At 47.5% G+C, this 17,033-nt stretch overlaps 1 protein-coding gene across 7 annotated transcripts in view; it reads left to right on the forward strand.

Annotated features, from left to right (window-relative positions):
• Positions 1-17,033, forward strand: part of LOC138569804 (protein adenylyltransferase SelO-like) — a 1,380,025-nt gene that overhangs the window by 1,123,769 nt on the left and 239,223 nt on the right. The window lies entirely within an intron of this gene.

Consider the following 17,033-nt stretch of genomic DNA (forward strand, 5'->3'; position numbering starts at 1 on the left):
AGAAATTATTTCCATTAGGGACTGAGCCATAACGGAAATAATTTCTTTATGAAGGCAGAGTGACTTAAAAAATAAACTATTTCTTTTTGAAGTCATAGGGCTCCCCTGGCCCCATGACATGGAGGCCTCCAGCCTGGGGTCTTCCATGTCATGGGGTGGGGGGAAACCTCGGACTTCAAAAAGAAAGTTTATTTTTGTAGACACTCTGCTTTCCTAAAAAAAAGTATTTCTGTTGCAGAAACTATTTATTTATGAATGCAGAGTGAATTCAAAAAGAAATATTAAAAAAAAATGTTTTTCTTTTCTCCAAGTGGGGCCCTCTCCCAGGACATGTGCTAACGGGGCCCCACACACCACAGGGGCTGCGGGGGCCTCCATTACACCAGTGGTTCATGCTAAACAGAATTAAATTACGATCACTCGTCATTACGCATAAATGTCTCTCCTTGACAGCCCCACGTTACTTATCAGATAAATTTATCAGACATATCACTTCTAGACCGACCAGATCTGCATATCTGCACCAACTAAACATTCCTAAGTTCAACCTGAAAACAGCAGGGGGAGCAAGCTTCCCTGTGCTAGCTGTGAAATGCTGGAACTCATTCCCCACGGACGTTAGAGCCGACTCATCGTTTTGGTCGTTCAGAGCCAAGACGAAGGCTCTGCTCACGACCCAGCAATACTAATCCCGGACAAGTACCACATCGACACCTAGACACACATAATTTGATATCTGCCCTCACTAAATTCCGTCATTTTGCAACATTGGTGTTATCCATAGACTCAAACCATTCTGTAACTTGGTCCATCTTATAACATTTGTGCTATTCTAAGACTCAGACCATCCTGTAACCTGGACCCACATGCTATTTACTGTATGTATTACTGTCATATTGTTTGTACAACCTTCTGTAACTTATGTTGTTCTATACGTTTAATGCGCCCAGTTACCCCAGCGTTTGGTTGCGCTATACAAATAAACAAACTAAACTACCGCAGGGACGTGAGTGGAGTTAGTTGTGGCAAGCACTCTAGTCTTTCACTTGTGTTCCTGATTATGTGGGCAGCAGCATTTCGTGCAGCAAGAGAAATAACATATCGAAGACAGTCCTCGCTGCATGTATGCATGCTCTAATTTGCAAAGGCTGTGAGAATGCTGGGGAAGTGCTGCTATTCCTGGGATAGTTACACACTGACCAGAGGAATGATCACCTGACCCTCTGAGGTAAATGCTGACAGTGGGACACATGTAGCAGAATGGGTGAATGTGCCTGCAAGAAGTATAGTCACAAGGAGATATCCAGCAAGTTAACATCTAGTGTCCCTCTCCACGGGGGCTCTGTTCTCTGTCCCCTCCTCTTCTCAAAGAACACCTTTTATCTTCCAATGCTTTACTTGTTTTTCTTCATGTTGACATTTGTTGCACCATTTTAATCATGTAAAGGGGTTTGGCATAAAGCGCTATATACAAACAAATAATTAAAAATACAAAAGGAGGAGGAGGATGCCCACATAGTCATCTATCCCAGTCACTCTAGGCGGCCACACATGAACCCTATGAACACGGAAGAAGGGAGAGTAACAAAGGGGCTGAATATTCAGATGGCCGCTACTGGTCAGAGAAGAGCCCCAGGCCTGATTCCCCTAATTAGCCAAGTGAAAATCTAAACTAAAACATCTAATGGACAACATAACCACTTCACCCTTGCACCAGACCTGCCTCAACACCTCTGCCATTAGAATGCAGTGACAACGTATGACAATTTTTGGTCTAGCTGATCACATATGATGTCTCTTGCACTAGCACTCTGTCGTGACCTCCCTCAGCACCAACCCACATTTTGAGGGGATTGTGTCCTCCGACGTATTCCATATCTATGACAGGTAATGTCCACACCTGAGCTGCTTCGGAAAATTTTCAGCAGAGGGCGTCCTGCGTCGATAGCGTCAATCCCATGTCCCTCGCGGGTCTCCGTCGAGGGTTGATGTCACCGGATGTTATATATAGGACACACAATGCCCGTAGCCTCAGTTCCATTTTTTCCGCAAACGTTTTTGCTTCGGAATCTCGGCGCGCTCAATTCTTCTCTTCGAACAATGTCTTCATCTTCCTCTACTGCCCCAAGGCCGGGCTTTAAGAAGTGTCGGGACTTCGGGTCGAAAATGTCCATCACGGACCCGCACAACATCTGCCTCTGGTGCCTCGTCGTCTAAGGCCTTGCGGGAGCATAAGGGGAAATTAAAGGGGTCCAAGCCCCGTAAATCGAAGTCCGCTGCGCTTTCGAATGATGACTCTAGGGGCGACTCTGAGCATCGGCGAAAATCCAGTGCTCGATCTAGTAGTGGTTCCCGCCATTCCTCTGCCTCTTCGAGGCATTCTAGGAAGCGCCGTCACCGGTCGCCTTCCCCGTCCTCGTCGGAGGAGGACTCCGCCAGACGGTTGACTTGTCCCACCAAGTCTTCATCGCTGGTCGAATGGGATTCATTCCGCCAGCAGATGTTAGCGATTTTTCAGTCGCAAGGCACAGTTCCGTCCGCTCCTTCGAAAGAAGCCGGCAGGGAACGTGCTTGGCCCACCACTCGCTCGCCTTTGGGGTCGGGAGGTCAGCACGATCATCGGGAGCCATTGAGGTCCCGATCGGACAAGGGAGATCGCCATAGCCGTGCCAGGTCGAGGTCCCAGTCCTCAACGCCATCGAGACCATCGAAACCTGTGAAGCCTTTGAAGAAGGCGTCGGCGCCATCAGCGCCGTGTCCGTTGAAGTACTCTCTTGGGGCTCCATCCTCGAAGAAGTCGTCGGTGCCGTGTGCGTCGAAGGACTCTAGGGGCTCCACCCTCAAAGAAGTCATCAATGGCATCAGCGCCTCGGTCGTCATCAACGCCGATTCCCTTGGCACCCTCGACGCCATTTGTGGAGGATTTTCCGGTGGTGCCCCTGAGGGCTGTGGAACCTGCAAGGAAGGCTCGCAGTAAGTCTGTGAGGCCTGTTTTTGAGCCCTTTTCTGTTCCTCAGGAGATGGGCTTGCATGTGCATCCTGAAGTCCCTGATGACCTTTTGTCTGGGCATAGTCAGATGGAGTAACTCCGTCAGTGTTTGCATGATGGCAGTGGCCTTGACACCTCTCCGGAGGTGGAGTTTGGACGACCGGAACCTGGGGCGCATGCTGAATCTTCCTATCAGCGTCTCATGTCGATGGTGACGGAGTACTTAGGGTGGTCTGCCCCCGCAGTGTAGTTTGATCAGGATGATTTGACGGATATCCTGGATCAGGGTCCATCCACTGACCCATTGTTGCCATTTCACACTGCTTTGAAAAAGAGGGTGGCAGCGGCTTGGACTGCTCTGGAGAGTCTGTCGGCAGTTAACAGGTCGTTCCTGAAAAAATACCGCCCATCCAGTAGTGACCCCTGCTACTTATCACAGCCTACTCCCGAGAGTTTGGTGGTGCAGGCGGCGACGGCCACCTCGAAGCAGGCTGCGTACCCTACGATCCCTCCTGATAGGGACGACAAGTGCTTCGATGGTTGGGCGAGAAAGGTATTTTCTGCTGGGAGTATGGCGTTGAAGTCTGCCAACTCCACTTGTGCCTTGTCGAAGTTTACACACACACTCTGTGGAACTGTGCGTCTTTGGCGGCTGAGCATATTCCCGAGGGGGAAGAAAGGGATGGCTTTCTGGCCCTTGTGCAAGACGGAAAGGATACTATGTCTGAATCCCTTCAGTCGGGTTTGGACATGGCAAATAGTGTCAGCCGGTCCATGGCTGCGAGCACCATGATACGCAGGTTTGCGTGGTTGCGGAAGTGGGGTTTTGCCCCAGATTTGCAATCCCGTCTTCTGAACATGCCCTTTGATGGCGTTCATTTGTTTGGCAGCAAGGCTGACGGGAGCCTTGAGAAGTTGCAGACCTCCTAAACTGCAGCAAAGTCTTTGAGCGCTGCAGTACGGCAACCTCCACCTTTTTGTTCTAGGGGACAGCAATGGAGGGGAGGTTCCTTTCGATACTACTCCTTGTTTGGTAGATCAAGAGGAGCTGCCAGTCAAAGGGGTCTGCGAAAAAGTACACGTGGTGGTCAGGGAAATCGTGGTGCCAAAGCCACTCGGGCAGTTGCCCCATTGCCATCAGGCACTGCTGCAGCCGCTACATCTCAGTCATGAGGCCATGTCCCATGGTTCGCCATTTGGGGGCAGGCTAGCACAGCATCTCGGAGAATGGTGTGCCGTTACTTCAGATGCGTGGGTTCTGGATACCATAGCCCACGGCTACTGCCTTCCTTTCCTTCAGTGGCCACATGACAATCCACCGGGGAAGCTCTCTTTGAAGCATCCGGATTCGAATCCTTGCGCAGGAAATCCTATCCCTGCTGGAGAAAGGCACCATAGGACTAGTGCCTGTGGCGGAGAGGAAAAAGGGATGGTATTCCCCATATTTTTTGATTCCCAAGAAAGACAGAAGGTTGAGACCCATCATGGACTGTGTTGGTTGAACAAACTTCTCAGGAAGGACAAGTTCAAGATGGTTACTTTTTCTCAGGTCCTCCAGGCCCTTCAACTTAAGGATTGGTTGGTGTCTCTTGTCCTCAAGGATGCATACTTTCATGTGCCGATTCATCCCAAGCACAGGAAGTACCTGAGGTTTGCGGCTGGTGACTCACACTTTCAGTTTCAGGTCCTGCCATTCGGTTTGACCTCCGCCCGAGGGTCTTCACCAAGCTCATGGTGGTGGTGGCAGCGTACCTCAGGCGAGGGGGGATTCACGTCTACCCCTACCTGGATGACTGGCTGATCCGAGCACGCTCTCCCGAGCAAGTGTTGGATCATCTTGGTCTCACCTGCCGCACCCTTCATAGGCTGGGCTTCTCCCTGAATTTCAAGAAGTCGCATTTGACACCTTCCCAACAGCTCCAGTACATCGGGGCTGTGCTAAACACGGCCCTGGGGAAGTGTTCGCTTCCCCAGATCAGGGCTCATCACATTGTGCAGATGGTGGACAAGTTTCAAGGTGCCCAGTGTCTCCCGGCTTTCTACTTCCTAAGGTTGCTGGGCCTCATTGCATCCTGCATCTTTCTGGTGCCGGAGGCCAGTCTGCGGATGAGATCTCTGCAATGGGCTCTCAAACTGCAGTGGTCCCAGTTCTCGGATCCCATTCAGATTCTGATCTCAATCGCAACAGGATCTTCTATGGTGGGCCGACGAAAGGAACCTAGTGAAGGGGGAACCATGGCCAGAGGTGACGATTGTGACAGATGCTTCCCTCACAGGATGGGGTGCTCATGCCAACGAGCTGATCATCAGTGGTCGTTGGTCTCTGTCGGAGTCCAGACTCCACATCAACCTGTCAGAGCTGAGAGCCACCAGGCTTGCCCTGAAGGCTTTTCTGCCGACTGTACGGGGGAAAAGTGTTCCGATTATGACGGACAACACAGTGGCCTTGCATTACCTCGACAAAAAAGAGGGGACAGGGTCTCTCCCGTTGTGCAGGGAGGCGATGCAGCTCTGGTTCTGGGCCATCGAACAAGGTCTTTCGATCCCTGCAGTTCATCTGGCTGGAGACGAAAACGCGGCGGCGGACGCTCTGAGCAGGCAGAGCACAGTCTCTCACGAGTGAGAGTTGGCTCAGGAAGTCCTTCTGGAGATCTTTGCCCTTTGGGTAACCCTGTAAGTGGATCTCTTCGCCACCAGTGTCAACCGGAAGTGCGAGAGATTCTTCTCAAGGGAATTTCCTCCGAGAGAAGCCGTAGGAGAAACGTTTGTGGTGGATTGGTCATTCCCGCTGCTGTACGCGTTTCCTCCAGTCCCTGTCATTCCTCAAATGTTGCAGAGGTTGCAGAGGTTCGGGACCCGCATGATCCTTGTGGCTCCGGATTGGGCCAGGAGAGCGTGGTACCAGATCTTCTAGAATTGTCCATCTGCCCTCCACAACGTCTTCCTTACCAAGAGGATCTGCTCTCGAGGGAGGTGGGTCAGGTTCTCCATCCAGAGGTCAGTATCGGAAAGGTTGAGATACAAGGATTGGGACCTCCTGGATGACGTGATGGAGGTGTTGCTCCAAAGTCCCTGTGCCGTTGGCGTAAGTTCTGTGACTGGTGCAGGAGACAGAATGTTGATCTTTTTCGATGTTACATTCCTATGGTTTTGTCTTTTCTGCTTTCTTTAGGGCCTTCAAGTGGATACCATTAGGGTTACCTGGCGGTTCTGTCCATATTTAAGAGCTGGTCTGAAGAGTGTTCTTACTTTAAGATACCTTTGATTTCGCAGTTTCTGAAAGGGCTGACTAATGTCTTTCCGCCGTCACCTTTCCAGGTGACGGTTTGGGATTTGAATTTGGTTTTGAAGTTTCTGATGGGTGCTCCATTTGAGCCCTTGCACTCTTGTCCTTTGAGACTGTTGTCTTTCAAGACAGTGTTTTTAGTTGCGGTTACTTCCGCTCGCAGAGTGAGAGAGTTGCAGGCACTTTCGGCCAACCCACCCTTTACTGTTTTCCATAAGGACAGGGTTGTCCTTCGGGTGCGGCCTTCTTTTGTCTGCCGAAGGTCGTGTCTGATTTTCATTTAAGCCAGAAGGTAGTTCTTCCGGCATTTTATCCTCCTGCGCATCCTGGCAAGGATGAGAAGAGGCTCCTTAGGTTGGATCCTAGGAGAGCTCTGAGCTTTTACATTTCACGGATGTCCCAGGTCAGAGTGGACGATCAGCTCTTTATCGGTTATGCTGGACACCGGTTGGGCCAGGCTGTTACCAAACAGACCTTGTCCAAGTGGATTATCCTCACTATTACTGAGTGTTACCGTTTGGCGGGTAAGGACCCTCTGGTAGGATTACGTGCTCACTCTACTAGGGGCGTGGCTACCTCCACTGCCCTTCAGCGGGGTGTTCCTATTCGGAATATTTGTGAAACAGCCACATGTGCTTCTTTACATACTTTTGTCAAGCATTACGCCCTGGATTCAATCCACAGGCAGGATTTGGCCGTTGGTAAGGCGGATCTTTATTCTGCCATTTCATTGGGTATTCTAAATTTCTAAATTCTTTTCCCACCTCCATAGTTTGGTACTGCTTTGGGAGTCTGTCATAGATATGGAATACATCGGAGGACACAATCCCCTCGAAGAACAAGTTACTTACCATATCTGGTAACTTTATTTCGATGGGATGTTCCTCCCACGTATTCCACATCGCCCTGCCAACCTGCCCCTCTGAAGACTTTCCTATGCGATTGCAGCTTACGTTTCCGCAAGGCTATCTGCAGTCAGACTGGCAGAAGATTGGTGCCACACGTTCTGGGATAAAACTACAACTGAGGCTGCGGGCGTTGTGTGTCCTATATATAACATCCGATGACGTTGATGCTCGACGGAGGCCCGCGAGGGACATAGGATCGACGCTATCGACACAGGACACCCTCTGCCGAACATTTTCCAAAGCAGCACAACTGTGGACATTACCTGTCATAGATATGGAATACATCGGAGGACGAGGAACATCCCATCGAAAGAACGTTACCAGATATGGTAAGTAACTTGTTCGTCTGTCCTCTTGGGTTGCTTAGTGCAGCCTAGCCAGTCCACCTAATTCCTAATCTTGTCCAAATCCACACTTACACTTGAAGCCTTTCTGAGAATATTCACATACCTGGTCTTCGGTCCCCGAGGGCATTCCTACCACAAAGCGCTTTGAGGCCATATAAATGGGAAAAGGCACTATATTTCAGGCTTTACCTTTCTTTCAGGCTACCCTCAGCCACCTTCTCCTCCTCGCTCATACCTGACTGTCTGTCCGCTATTCAGTCATGGTGTGCTGCAAACAACCTCAGCCTCAACGCCAGTAAGACTGAGATCGTTCGCAATGGGACCCCTGCTCCCGCTTTCCCATTTTCACTCTGCCAGCCTCCTTTGGCCCTGCGCCCGTACCTACCTGCGAGGCTAAAAACCTTGGAGTCATCTTCAACCCCGCGACCACTGGACCTAGTCTTACAGAAGCGGTGGGTCACCAAGAGATTTCTTGACACAGACCACAGCCTACATGAAGGGGCATATGCTTTGAGTTTGGACTGCAGGAAGACAGGACCTATCGAGTGGACAGCCCAATACACTACATAGGACCTTGAAAACAATCCAACTTCTGACTGGAAGCCAATTAAGGGTGACCAAAAGATTAGTCTAGTGAGTAGGCTTAGGAGCACCCAGTGCCAGCCGTGCTGCAGAGTTTTGGGAAATCTGGTTGCCCAAGGTAGATTCCATTGTAGTAGTCTAAGGAGCCCATAGTGGAGGCTGTGACAATTGTAGCTAGGTGAGAAGGTGGGAAGAAAGGCAGAACTTTTCTCTGTATTTTTAGAGTTAAGAAGCTAGCACTACAAACCGCAGCGATCTGGGCCTTGCACAAGCCTGGGGGAAGAGGTTTAGTCCCTAGACTTTTCACTGCAGCACTGGGGATCAGAAGAGGGCCAAAATCTGGGCACAAATCAAAGTTCCAGACAGAGCGGTGATCAGTAGTGCCAGTCACAAGGACCTCGGTCTTCTCACCATTTAGCTTCAGCCAGTTTTCCGCCATCCATGTCCCTATCCGTGCAAGACACTCCCGAAGCTTAGAGGGAGGATCAGAGTTCGAGGATGCGAGGTGGAAAACCAGCTGAGTATCATCCGCGTATGCTGGAAGCGGATGCTGTAGTAGGAGAAAAGGTCTGCAAGGGGCTGCAAATAAAGATTGAAAAGAAGAGCAGACAGAGAAGACCCCTGAGGGACACCACAAGAAACAGAAGTGGCAGTGGAAGCAAACGGGAACAAAGAGAACGTCTGTTGGCGTTCTGATAAAAAGAAAGCCATGCCAAAGGAGCACCTGAAACACCAATCTGTTCCAGCCATTTGACCAAGATTGAATGGTCGATTGTATAAAAAATATACTTCATTTTTTCATCTGGGCTCTTGGTTACTGGACTATTTTAATGTTTTCCCTCCCCTTGCTGTTCTTTTGTTCTTTCTGTTATTGTGTCCTGGTGTATTTTGTCATCTTTGCAGCTATTGTATCATCACATTGATTTTTGAAAAGCACCTTGACGTAAAGCACTATAGAAGAAAAATAGAATACAAATACAAACCCTCAAGGGCACCACAGTGTCTGCTTCTCAGGGCCTTCACATGAGCCAAACACTGGTTGACAGGGTAAGCAGCGTGTATGCACACATGCCAAGCAGTGGCAAGAAACACAGGAGCCGTTATGAGGGACAACCTTCTTTATTTCACTTGGCTGCGAACTGCCCGCTGCGCAGGCTCTCTAGTGCGCATGCGCGGACTGCTTTGCATCCCATTGGTTGGTAGAGCTTCCTGGCTCTATTAACCGTGTCCTCTCTGGGACACTACATCTCCCCACTCGGATCAAAGAACAAAGTCACTCACGGTTCTGTCCCTTTACATCTCCTCGATTAGGCGTATTGGTCTCCTGATGCATCGAGTCGGCTGGGCCACTCGCTTCTCTTGCTCTCCCTCCGTCTCTTCATTCGGGGGCTCAGCAATCGGTAAAGCAGCATTGTTTTCTTCCCTTTCTTCCTGGTCTTCTTCTCTGTGCCGCTTGAAATGAGAGATATTTCCCATGACCACTCTTTTGGGAGAGCGAGCAGTCACCATTGTCCCGTTCACATGGGAGATCATCAAATGTTCAGGGTCAAACTTTGATTCAGCTTTTTGTCTTGTCTTCTGCACTTGCAGGTTGGAGCTCTTTGCTCGCCTCCTGTTGTCGGCGTAATCCTTCATGTCCTGCTTCCGGCGGGCATCAGAGTCTCGAGTACATTCTGTGTCCTCATTCGTAATAGTGACTAGGTGAGGGAGTCTGATCCTTGCCCGTCTGCCGAACAGTAGTTCTGGTGGACGTTTTCCAGTCGTGCCATGTAGCAAGTTTCTGTAGTCCCTCAGCATGTTGCACACCGCCTGGTTGAGAGACATTGGCTGCAACTCATTTTGTTGGAGAACCCTCCTGAGGCTGGTCATGAATATATCCACCATGTCATTGGCCTGGGGTCATAGTGGAGTAACTTTTCTGTGGTGGATGCCCATGTACTGCATGAACCTTGCGAACTTCAGGCTGCTGAAGGGTGGACCGTTGTCTGACTTTAGAACCTCTTGGATTCCCCATGCTGAGAATATGCTGTCCAGCACTGGTATCAGTGCAGGCTGCGGTGGACAAGAGCATGTGCACCAATGGGAAATGAGAATGTTTGTCCATGATGACGAGGCAGTATTTGTGATCGCCAAAAGGGCCAAAGAAGTTGATTGTGAGGTGGGCCCACGGGCCCTCTGGCATTTCAGACATTTGTAAGGGTTCCGGATGGTTGGGTCTGTAGGTGCTCTGGCACAGGCGGCATGCGTTGACTGTTCGCTCTACCATCTGGTCTGTTCCGGGGAACCACATGGTGTTCCTTGTCTCTTTGTGGACATCACCCCTCGATGACCTTTGTGAGCTAGATCCACAACTTGTTGTCGCAGGTCAGTACTATTCATTGTCTTCACATGACGAGTCCTTCTGCTGATACTGCCAATTCCTCTCGTATGTTCTTAAACGCTCGCAGCTCAGCTGTGTAACAGCCTTTCCCTTGGGTGCTTGTGAGATCAGTGTCTCTCCATCTTCCGGATTTGATGAGTTCTTGCACTCTCGTTAGCAGGTTGTCGTGCCTGGTGTGTTCCAAGATAATCTCTTCCATGATTGTCCTTGGGGGGCCCTGATGGGTGAGAAATTTGACATACTCCTCCGCAATGGATTCATTGGAGGATGGGTGTGGCAAGGGGTGTTGTGACAAGAGGTCTGCAGGGTTAAACTCTTTCCCAGACTTGTGAACAATGGTACAGTTGAAGTCCTGTAGGCGCAGGCCCCATCGCTGTATTGCAGGGAGCATCTTGCAGTTGGAACTCCCGTAAATGTTTACCAGGGCCTGATAGTCTGTTAGAATTGTAAATGGTTTCCCTAGAAGGAACATCTGAAAGTGTTTGCAGGCCAATACGGCGACAAGCCCTTCCTTCTCGGGCTTTGAATACCTTGCTTCTACCTCAGACAGGTTCTGGCTGGCGTATGCTATCACAGTCCTGGGGGATTCTCACCCTGGTTGATGCTGCAATAGAATTGCCCCTAGGCCGACAGGGCTGGCGTCCACCGTTACTTCTGTGCACATGTTCAGATCAAAGTACACCATGCGTTCTGCTGAGGCAATGTTTGATTTTATCTGCGTGAATGCTTCTTCAAATTGTTGTGACCATTGTAGCAGTTAGCCTTGCTTGGTGAGTTCTCTTAAGGGAGCACTGGTGGTAGCGATATCATGGAGATACCGGCCACAGTAGCTGGCCATCCCTAGGAATGATCTGACTTCGCTGACGTCTTTGGGAGATGAGATTTTTGAGATGGCAGCAACCTTGCTCGGCCCTCGACTCATGCCCTCATGTGAGAAGATGTGATCATAAAACTTGAGGCGAGACTTGGTGCCATGCATACGTGTTATGAACCTTCTTATCCACCTTTCCCAGCGTGGCCCTAGGGCTTGCAGATCACCCATGTCAAATTGTCCTGGCCGGCGAAATGCTGCTGCGCTGTGCACATCTTCCTCTGCTAGCTCACCTTCTGACATCTCGTCGCTCTCAGGGCAGTGGTGAGCTGCTGGGCTCTTGTCACTCCATCATCTGGAAAGGGGACTGCTTAGGGAAATGGTAATCATTATTGGGAGACGGATCCCACCTTCGTCACCATTGTCTGCTTCTCAGGGGTTTCACATGAGGGAAACACTGGTTGACAGGGTAAGCAGCATGTATGCACACATGCCACGCAGTGGCAAGAAACACAGGAGCCGTTATGAGGGACAACCTTCTTCATTTCACTCTGCTGCGAACTGCCCTCTGTGTGGGCTCTCTAGTGTGCATGCGCGGACTGTCCTGCATCCCATTGGTTGGCAGAGCTTCCTGGCTCTGTTAACCATGTCCTCTCTGGGACACTACACACAGGTCCAATGATTGTGGTAATATACGATGAGGCCAGAGGCCCAGGTTCAGTTATAGGTCGAGTGATGGACAAGGAGAAAGGGGGGGGGGAGTGAACATTTTTAAGTAAAAGTCTGTTGTGAGTTAAGGGATTCCTCAACTATTGAATAGGGTGACAAGGGAGGAGAGTTGAAGTTATGCAGATTACTTGACATATACTCCAGGCAGTACATGGCTTAACCTCACTCCTAAATAAGCCTATGCAATGCCAGATAGCAAAAGGTTTTTTTAAATCTATGTTAACGTTTTATGGTTACTTCATTTACCCCTTCTTTCGTAACACATACCAGACATCTAAATCAATTTGTACTCACTTTCATGACTATCACTCTACTCATGGAAAGTCAAAGTGTAGCTTAAATGTGCTCACAAATGATTCCAAGACAACTTGAACTCTTGTGAATGCATGTTAAGGGGTATCAGGTAGTAATAACTCCACATATATGGTCGCCGTAAACAATATCGCTGGGAAAATGTTGTGGCGATATTATTTGGGTGACCATATATGTGGCGATAGGGGCAAAAAACAAAAACAATTTAAAAAAAAAAAAAAAAAATTAGGGGTTGCGGGGTAGTCCCCCCCCATGTTCCATGCAATAATGTCGCCACAAAAAACGACAATTTTTCGGCGATATTTTTGTATGGCGATATTTTTGTGGCAACATTATTACATGGAACCTGTAAGGTTTACTCGTACTCCTCTTTGACACACGCACAATTCGCAGACATACCAAGGGATTTTCCGCTTTTACTGATGTACTCCTTATTGGCAATTGTGTACGTTTATGCACGTGTGCATATCCTTACACAAAGCCTGCGCATGCTCCACAGGCATAAGCTTTACTTTTTTGTTAATCGTGAATACGTCACTTTGTGAATCACCATAAATGATGGTGCAGTAAATTGCTAATTTGCCATGCTTAAGTCTTCTTAGTCTTTGAAAAAGCTTTGTTACATGGCTTCTATGTGTTCCTCAAGTATCCTCTGAAGCGACTGCATTGCATCTGTAGTTTAAATAACTTTGCTACAAACATATATTTTCTTCACCTTTAACCGGTGGTGATACACACTAAAACCTTGAACATGTAAATTGCTTTTCAAACATTCTATAATGTTTAAGTTCATTCTTGTCATTATTTTCTAACTTCAGAAAAGAAATGCTCTTGATGAACACACAGCTACCTTGAGGAGTCATTGACCGAAAAACAAGTTTTAGATGTTTTAGATGGTGCTTTCTAAAATGGGACACATGCACATACAGAAATCACTAGCCCTTTAATTGAGCTGATTGTTGAAATACATACTTTCTGTTAATTCAACGTTTACTAATTTCTGTGTCATTTAGATGTGAATTCTCAGAAATCAGTCACTAAGTTCTGAAACTGATGAATCCAGATCCATGTCCAAAAGGAGCAGGCTCTAGCTATTGTTGTCATATGGAAGATCTGATCAGCACGCCATGGGGGAAAGTTAAAGATTAAGAGGTATGGGTGTGAGGAAGGATCCCTGAGAAGCCAGAATAGTCCACACAACCATGAGAAGTAAAAGGAAATAACAATGAACTGTTTTATGTGATGAAGCTGAACTTTGTCACTGATTCCCTAGAAGAAAGCCTCTCTTACGTGGCCAGGGAAGGCAGAAGCTACCTGACTCTGACCTTGGGGGTGGCTATCTGCTGGAGGTCCACATGGGATAGGATAGGCTCCAGGGAGACAGAAAAAGACTGAATCAAGAAAACACCTTCAGTCATATCTTTTAGTGACAACCATTTGCCGTTGCAACATTCCTACATGGCCTATTGTAATATTGATACTGATTTCCCAGGTTTTCCTAGCCCAACATCTTGTTTGTCCCCTCCACCCTCTTTTTAGTACTGAGACGAGGAAGATGAATGGAATAGTGAGGATGACAGGGCACTGTAAAGCTATGCCCTGTTCTAGTAATTGGAAATCATTGAGAAAGACTGGGATATTAAAGAACCACACAGGAGAACCAAATGACAGAGAACGAAAGAACCAGCGATTGGAGAGGCAATGGTTGGTTGCTGACAAAGTGAAGGAGACCGAAGGCAAGCAGGCTGCAGAGTGCACTGCAGAGGCCAACGGGCACAGTGTGCAAAAGAGCCAGATTGGGAAAGTTTGCTGCTTTATAACTGCGGGGAGCCAGAGCTGCCGAGGACAGAAGAGTGCAAAGCGGGAAGCGAACAACTCACCGGACACACAACTTACCAAAGGAATGGGAGCAACGTTGGAGAAAAACAAGGAACATTGAAGACTCCATTCACTACTGGTAAGCCTAGGGAGAGTGACCAAGTTACTGGGCTGCTTCTTAACGAGTGCTGTGTGCTGTGTACTACCCAAGAGAGCATAACTGATATGAACATTGTTAAAGAAATGGGCCTAAGTAAAGGCAGAGAAATTGTTACAGAAACAAACACTGTTAAAGGAACAAGCATAAGTAAAGGCAGAGACATTATTAAAAAACAAACATTGTTGAAGGAGCGAGTCTAAGTAGAGGCAATACAATCCTCACAAACATTGTGGAAAGACCCTAAACAAAGGCAGAGAAATCATTGCAAATACAGACAGTAGCCTAAATAAAGTCAGTGAAAGTAAGAAAGGGTTGCTGACACAATTTTGGAGAATTTTGATAAGCTGGATAAACGAATCTACAACAAAGAGTGGGAAAGCCCTGGCAGGTTATTGAACCAGGCAACCAGTGAGTCTACCAGGCAAGAAAGAAGGATTGATGAAGCCCAGCAGTCAAAACCCTTAAATATGAAAGTGTGTAACAAGTGGGGAAGACCCATGCCCCTTAAGGATACAAGAGAGCTCAAGAGAACAGTTTTTTGCCTCATTACCTATGATAAAAAATTATCAAGCCCACTGTAAGCAATCTAGGGGAAGGGAAGCCCTTTCCTAGTAGAACTTTGTTTTCTCTTCATTTTGTGCACCTTAGAATAAGCTATACATTTATAGCTCGGTGAAATCCCCATTTCACCTTGTATTCAGTTTAGAGTGTAAGGGTCCGTTTAGGATTTTGGACACGGGACTGAACGTTTTGTTTATTTAATATCTTGGCACAGAAGTTCCTTAGTTTTGTTGAGGTAGGGAAACCCCTCATAGAGATAGGGATAGATAGGATTTCCCCAAACCCTTGTCTTATTTTGACAATAAAAGTGTATTACCAAAACTCAACATGCCAATGTTTGTTTGTTTTGTTTGTTTGTTTGTTTATTTATTTATTTATTTATTTATATTGTGCACCAGACCCTACAGTATCAGGGCGCAAGGCATAAGAATATGTTCAGCTTAGTTACAAAGGTACAAGACCTACATCATAGGATCATATAATACAATGCAGTTTACATGCAAGACTAATTACAAAGTAGTATGAATCAAAATACAAAGGGTATACAGTAAGAAAGAGCCTGAGATCAGGTAAATGGTATAGCAAAAATATTTAAGCTGGCATCTGCAAAGTAGTGGCCGCTGTGGCATGGCTATTTACTAGTCATTTTCTTTCAGTCAATCAGTCATGTTCTGTCTGAATTTGGCGAGGGTTTGATATTCTCTTAGGAGAGCGGGCAGGGAGTTCCACAGTTGAGGTGCCTTAACTGGGAAGCTAGATCCCCCAATGGTGGAGAGTTTAAAGTGTGGTACAAGGAGACAGTTGGAATTGGCTGGTCTGGTCGGTCTGTAGGATGTTTTTCTGATAATCTTAGCCATTAAGTAGGGCGGTGCTTTATTATTTAAGCATGTATAGGTGAGGGTGGCAATTTTAAGGCGAATTTTGCCAAAAAGTAGATAGCCATTTGTATTTCCTCCTGGTGGAGGAGATGTGTTCCTTTCTTTTTATATTTAGTGCTGCTCTCAAAGCTTTGTTCTGGAGTACCTGTATTTTTTGGATGATGTGTTTGCTCGCACCAATGTACAGGGCATTACAATAATCCGATTTGGACAATATCAGAGCTCTGGAGAGAATTAGACAACTCTTCGTGGATAGGAATTGTTTGCCTGCTCTGATTAGTTTGTACGTATATGCAGAGGAAGATGCCAGGGAATTCACTTGTTTCGTAAAGTTAAGGGCGGCGTCCAGATAGAAGCCTAGGGTCTTCACCTCCTTGGCTACTTTGATGTCATTACCATCAGTGGTGGAATATGCGTATTCCGGATTTAGTTTGGACAAATGGGCCGTGGTGCCTAGGATGATGAGCTCTGTTTTATCATCGTTCAGGCAGAGTCCATGGGTAGCCATCTATGCCTGAACGATGCCATAAATTCTATTCACCAAGGCCAGGTCCCTGGCGTAATCTCTTTTAAGAGGTAGGAGGATTTGGGTATCATCTGCGTAATTGGTATAGTCAATACCCAAATGGTCCATTTCGTTAAGAGGGGCTTGGTGAATACACTATAGAGAGTCGGCAAAACGCAGGATCCCTTGGGTACACCACAGGTAATGGGGATAGGATCTGCTGATACAGAGGGTGAGAAGACTCTCATAGTCCTATTGCTCAGGAATTACTCTGTCCATATTATGGCTTCCTTGGAAAAGAAAAATGGTCAGCGGAGTCCAGGTGGCTGCATAGGACTTTATGCTCAACCAAGTCAAATGCAGCCGAAAGGTCTAGAAGGAGGAGGTGGGATAGTTGGCCCTTATCTCTGAATCCATCTATTTGGGCCTTAAAATCAATTAGGCCTGTTTCCGTGCCATATTGAGGACGGAAACCAGATTGGCAAGATCGTAGTAAAAGGTTAGATTCCAGGAAGTTCTGGATTTGAATATATGCCACTTTATCTAAGATTTTTTAAATAAATGGCACAGTCGTTATAGGTCTGTAGTTTGTAGGTATGGTTGGGTCAAGCGTTTGCTTTTTAAGGAGGGGTAGTGCCCAAGATTCTTTCAGATTATTAGGGACAGTACTTGATGTGAATGAAGCATTGATAAGTTTAGTAATGAAGGGTGCGAGTTCTCTAGCAGCATCCTTGATGAGTTGTGCTGGGCATTGGTTGCCCTTACAG

The sequence above is a fragment of the Ambystoma mexicanum genome, chromosome 2q, assembly GCF_040938575.1.
Source record: "Ambystoma mexicanum isolate Mex_15411 chromosome 2q, UKY_AmexF1_1, whole genome shotgun sequence".
Classification (NCBI taxonomy): domain Eukaryota; kingdom Metazoa; phylum Chordata; class Amphibia; order Caudata; family Ambystomatidae; genus Ambystoma; species Ambystoma mexicanum.